The sequence below is a fragment of the Gallus gallus genome, chromosome 3 (assembly GCF_016699485.2).
Source record: "Gallus gallus isolate bGalGal1 chromosome 3, bGalGal1.mat.broiler.GRCg7b, whole genome shotgun sequence".
In the NCBI taxonomy this organism is placed as follows: Eukaryota; Metazoa; Chordata; class Aves; order Galliformes; family Phasianidae; genus Gallus; species Gallus gallus.
Genome location: NC_052534.1, coordinates 42,231,169 through 42,237,658, shown reverse-complemented (window position 1 = coordinate 42,237,658; position 6,490 = coordinate 42,231,169).

The window sequence follows — 6,490 nt, the reverse complement described above, 5'->3', positions numbered from 1 at the left end:
TCAGCAATTTTCTGAGAAGCAGCATCCATCTATGGCTTTCTGTCTCTAACCCTACTCACAGCGCTACTTCATATTTCACTCTGAAATCCTTGGCTAGGTGGAAATAATTTTATTCCAATTCCTTGGCTATAATGTATTAGCATTACTCTGATATTTGTAATTGGCTTTGGAAGCCTTATCACAGCTCATGCAACCTCATAAAAATAATTAAAAAAATAATAAAAAGGTAGGATAAATACAGTAAAAAGCCTACAGAGAGGGATGGAATTGAAGTAACAAGAAATTGGAATCATAAAAATTGGAATGTGTGCATCTAACTAAATGTACCTCGTGTTCCTCATGCCATTGATCTTTAAATTACTGGAAAATTCCCAACATTTTCCACATTAAGGAAACGTGACCAACTAAGCACATCAAGTATTCCTTTCTCTTGCTGCTTTTTTATTTCCTGGCCAGTGCACTAGAAGTGACCGGCTGCTGATTCAGTTCCTATCGCATTACGTAAAGTAAAGCTTTCTTTCATTCTGCTTATAACAATAGCAAAAGCTTAAAATAGATTGCGAAGAAATAGTCAATAGGAGAGACACTGCCACACTCACCACTTCATTTCACACTGACGTATGATGGCGTCGTACAGTCAGATTACCATAAAACATTGGGACAGGAAGAGATCTCATTAGAAGTTCTTTATGAAGGAGGCAGTACTTCCACAGGATAACAAAGCAGCAGCTTATTCTTCTTTTTTTTTTTTTCTTTTTTTGCAAAATATCTGGTAAAATATTCTTTTGAGAAACTGTGATAAATACCCACAGTTCTTGTTCACGTTCTTCTTCTCTGATTGACTCTAATGAGTCTCCATTTGTCTTGTAAACCGAATACTTAATCACTGTGTTCAGAATGACATCAAGTTATTACAGAGTTCAGGACGTTTAAAGCGAAAAGCTATTAAGTGGCTGATTCGCAATCCTGCAGGGACTTCAGATTCTGTATTAAATAATACATAATTTATATTTCAGGATTATGGAATTGGCTCTATCTGGATCTCTGCAGTTTATAAAGCAATCTGCCTCATTAAAGTTTACAGCACTGACCACTGGTGGCCTCCAGCAGAATTTAGTCGGAGACACAAAATGCTCAAAAATGCTGCTTATCAAATTCTAGGAGGTGGCTGCAAAACCCACACGATGAGGGAGATGCAGGGAAATTCGGGCATGCGAAGCATCAGGTCTGATATTGGGAAACTCTGGCTCACCTGGTTTCCCCCAGAAGGCTTAGGAAGGGAGAGACTTATGTAACTCCACTGTCCTGACCAGCTTTGCATGTCCCCAGACACCCCTAGAAGGAGCCAGGTTTAGGGCTGGGCCTCTGTTGCTTGTACCAGGGTTTCAATGACACCATAGGGACCAGATGCTCTGATTCCTTCCAAAAGTCCAGGTATTTTTAAAATTCAGACTTTAATGATATGTCCAGACCTATGGGTGATGAAATGCCCCTCCACATAAAATGAATGCATGGAAGTCTGCCTTCATTTCCATGAGACTTAAAACTGCTACCAGATTTCAAGCTGCATTCTGCTTACACGGGAACAACAGCAGAGATGAGTAAGAAAACAGATACTACAATTTCCCTGTTCTTCCATCTGCCCAGGTGGACCACACTGACTGTGCCATATTTCTGTTTAAGTAATTAAAGACATCCCAAGCTGTTAACTGAGGTTAACATTTTTGCCATCTTTTAGATTATTTTTTTTCTTAGACGTTGCTCTTGGTCAGACGTGATTGTGACAGCAAACCTGTTAATCAAACAAACATGTCAAATAACAGGTGCCAAAGGGATAGGTGTGGAGCCACAGAACGGTTTTGTGTTCATCAGCTAGTGTCAATCCCCAGTCCCTTATAACAAATAAAGGATTAAAAGTTATCAATCAGTCTGCCTACCTTCCTCAGGTCCCTCAGTGATTGCTGAAGCCAGAATCTCTCAAAACAAAGGGGAAAGAAAGAGAAGGAAAGGGGAAGGGAGGGAGAGGAGAAGGAAAATATTTTGCATGCATTTTGTTCATGAGAGTTAACATTATCTCTGCTGCAATATCTGTGTCTTCATGAATGGTTTGGCTATTCTGAAAGATCAAAGAGCATGGTTGGTCCTTCCCTGAGGATAATGAAGGGAATCTAAGAGAAAACAAAATGAGGCTCTGGAGATGAGAGGGCTGTTTGTGTCCTGAAGCTATTTTGCTATGGCAATCGTGCATTAGACCTCAGAAGTGATGGTGCCAGGCTGCTCACTGAAGGCCCCGCAAATTGTGCAAATGAAATCTCTTTCATTTTGAGATATGTGGAGTCCAGAGGATACTTGGGGCAGGGCCAGCTGTGCCCTCCCTGCAGGACACCTGCACTGTCAGCCTGAACATCTGTGTGCCTGGGAGATGAAAGTTGTTCCTGCTTCACCTGTCAGTTCATCGGTCTCCTTCAAAAATGCATGCCTCGGATACTCGGTAAATACCTGAAAATCACTGCATTGTTTTGAACATGAAGGTGTAACAGCTGGCACTGAGAACTGACAGCACAAGAAGACTGGACAGACATCTTCATGGTCATAGCTTAACCCATGCAGCAAGGGAGGTGGACCTGTGGAAGGTCGATTGGATGGAAGGAAAGCACTTGTGATGAATCAGCTGAACCCAGGAAGCACTGTGCCTCTGCTGGAGCAAGCACAGCTCCCTCGCCTGCAGCAGGGACCTGGAGGGGGGGAGGCCTCTCCCCAGCACTGACAATGGTGAGTTTCGCTCAGCAGCTCTGTGCAAAAGGAATCTAATGGTGGGTATCCACTGGGATGCATCAGGCTTGTTTATGGAGGTGGTAATTATTAAATGGTAACCGCTGTGCCTGTAGCTCTTGCTAATTTTGTTTGGGCTTCTCTTCTCTGATTTGCATGCAGAGCACGGGTTCCTAATGAACACAATTGTGTGAGTTACAGACAACTCTGTGGTGAATAATCTGCCCTTCTCCTTTGTCAGGCCTCACTGAGCCTGTACACCAGAACTTGGTATCTCCAAAGCACAAGAAACCGAAACCCCTTCAGAAAAGCATTATTTATGTATATCAAGTCTGGGTGGCATAAAACAACTGTGTGCAGCAAGGAGTCCTTACCTGCAGGGAGGGAAGGCATGAGATAAGCCTTGTCAAGGAAGCTGCCTGAGTAGCAAGGCAGTCCGAATTCAGGATAAATATACTGTTCCCTATCACTGATTGCTCCGTTACTGGGAAAGTGCCTATCAAAGTCCTGACATTTTCCTCTGTATCATCAGTACCATCATCAGGCAGCAATAACAATGTTAGTGGCGCCGCTAACCTTCTGTGGCCTTTGCTTAATGGTAATCAGAGCCAGATCCAAGCAGAGCACAACCGCCTGAAGCGCATCCACACCGGAGCTGAGAGTGTCCGTATGCAAAAGGACATCCCTCTGAAAAGCTCCTGTCTCCGAAGGCCGAAGCCAGCAACTGCTTTGCTGCTGTAGACATTTGTGTTGTCCACATCTGTAGGCCCCGCAGCCCTGCCTCGTCTTTTCTGACAGGCAGCAAGGGCCAGCTGCAGCAGGAGCGTGTGCTGGAGCAATAGAGAGAAGAGGAGCTGTCCTTGGAAAGGGGACAGCCCGTGCTCTGACCTACACACCAAGGAATACTTACACATTGTGCGTAAGAGCAGATGAGCAAATGGTACAAACAGGCTAAATCCCTTTGTGGAGCTGACTGGTGTTTTAAAGCACTGAGGCTGCACAAACAACTTCCCTGTTGAGATTTAGTTAATTTATTTAATGACGCAGAAAAGAATAAAACTCTCATCTTCCCCAGGACGTGTTCAGTTTTCAAGGCTGATAGACTTTATTTTGCTTAAGGAAGTAAGCACCACATTTGAGAACGGAAAGCAATTCCTGAGGTTCCCAATATACTTTTGTTTACCTCTTGTATTTAAATTGCATTAATAAAAGTTAGAATTACATACATCCTGACAAAAAGCAATTGCCAAGGTTGGTAATTGGTTGTGAGTCATTGCTAGGGATAGCATAAAGGGCTGGACATAATCTTTGGTCTGAACTGATGCTACCATTCATTCATCAGCTCCTTTGGTTGTGCTTAGAGAATCCCTTGTACACATCTCCATATTTTCATAGCGCCATGGCGCTTCACTGCGTAAAAGTCAGCCATGGTTTTTCAAAAGCCTTTGCATCTTCCTAGAAGTTATACAGGTGGGATTATAAAGACCAAGTCGTGGTAGTTGTATACCTTGCTAATATATTAACCATAGCAAGCTGAAATACTAAATGTACTGGACAAAGGCCTGGGCTCCCTGCTCAAGCCGGAGTTGGATCAGATGCACCCAGGGGTCCCTTCCAGCCTCAGCCACGCTGAGATTCTGTCTGTCATTTATTTTTAGCTCACCTTGACTTCGCCTTCATCAATCCTTTTCTCACTCGGCAGCAGGATTCTGTTCAGGGTGCTGCTGGCTTTGCAGCCTCCCTTTCTCCCTCTCCCATTTCAGATGATACTTTCTCCTCTAAGCAGCAGAACTTGGCAGCTCCCTCGCGTTGCTTGCATTTGAACAGAAGGCTGAAAAGCATATGGAAGCTGCACTCCCTGCTCTGCTGCAGAGGTCGATAGTTTTGATTTGTCTCGATCTGCTGACTGTTTTGCAAGAAGCAGCTTTAATGTGTAGCATCACACTGTGAAGGCTGTGTCTGTGCTACTTCCTACTGAAGCTGGTATTTGCAGCTGTCGGCTTTGCTTAAATGAATGCATTACATTTGAACTGTGGAGATTTTGCATATAATGTATTTTGCCTCCCTAGGCATTATTTGGAGATATAAAAGAAACATAATTTATACTGCAATTAAAAAATAAATAAATAAATCAGGCTATTGATTCAAGCTTCCATTAAGCCTGTACAAGAACCAGCAATGCTACCATTGCTTCTATTGGAGCTTTCCTTGCGGCTGTGGAGAGGAACAAGGAATTAAAACAACCAGCAAACCCAGCAATCACTGATCTGACAGCACTGTATACCGTTATGGATTTTATGTTTTTTTTCTCATGCTGCCCTTGCTCCCAAGCTGACAACATCGCGAGATTTTGAGAAGCCAGTTGTTGTAATTGAGAACTGTGCTCATAATCAAATCATGGACTGAAAACCATTGAGAAAGATGGTCTGATGGTAACCTTTACTTCCCTCATTAATAATCAGCTTAATAAGAGAACAGTGGCACGTCCCTGCTGCGAACTTTGAAAAGAAAATGAGAACGTATGACTTCCCCAAAGGATCCCCCCATAAAATAATAATGACCATTTAAAAAGAAATTAGAAAGAAAAAACTGATTTTGAGTAAAAATGAGTCACGTTTCTTTCAAAAACTTTTGATAGGAATTATAACTTAGCATTCATGCCAGTTGGCTTTCATTTGATATAGCCCACCCAAAACCCATGTATCACTTAGGTGTTATTTAAGAGAACTGAAAGATTTCAAAGGCGTAGAAATCTCGGGCTGATCCTTCACAGACGACTGCATTTTCACAAGCAGCATTCATCCTTTTTAGGCAAAGATAGTTTTTGCAAGTTGAAGGAAAAATATTAGTGATGTGCAAAAGATTCCCTAAGAGCCAACTACGTTCGAGTCTTTAAGCATTTGTCTCCTTGCTTTTTCTTGAGCATGAGATTGCAGAAACAGGGACAAAGAGCTGTGCTACATCTGTGCTTATATTACTGGTATTTTATATCGCTGGTATAAAGACATTACAACTCATTACTGCTGCTTGGTTTTGAGAGTTTCCACCTGAGTTGCATGAAGATATAAAAGCTTTTTAAAAGCAACTGAGTGACTTTAACGCAGACAAGTGGCAAGAATCTACAGATTCTAAAGGGTACACCTGTGACCATTCTGTATACAGCTTCTACTGTGAACATGGTCAAGGAGAGCATCTCTGAAGCATCCCTTCCCCTTGTAATGGACATACATCTGACCAAAACTAGTCTAGGTGGTCCTGCTGGAGGGGCGGGACAGCATAACATGCCCCCACTGTCTCCTTTCTCACTGCTGTGCTGAGTGATTTTGTAAGGGTAACCACCGTAACTCCAGCAAAGGGACTGGTGTGGCAAACAACAGATTGGAGTTGCACAGTACAAGTAGGAGAACAAGGCTGGTCAAAGAAGCATAGAGTCATTCAAGTTGGAAAAGATCTTGAAGATCACCAAATCCAACCTACCATATCACATCACTAAGCCATATCCCTTAAAGTGCCATTTTCTTAGTTGAGTCATTGACACAGGAGGCGTTCAAGGAATGTGTAGATACTGTGCTGAGGGACATGGTTCAGAGAGAACTATTGGTGACAGGTAGGCGTTGGACTAGTTGATCTGGTAGGTCTTTTCTAATCTTAGTGATTCTATGATTCTATACTGGACCAAGTGATGTTTCTGGAAGTTAGTATAGAGACCAGACAGTCA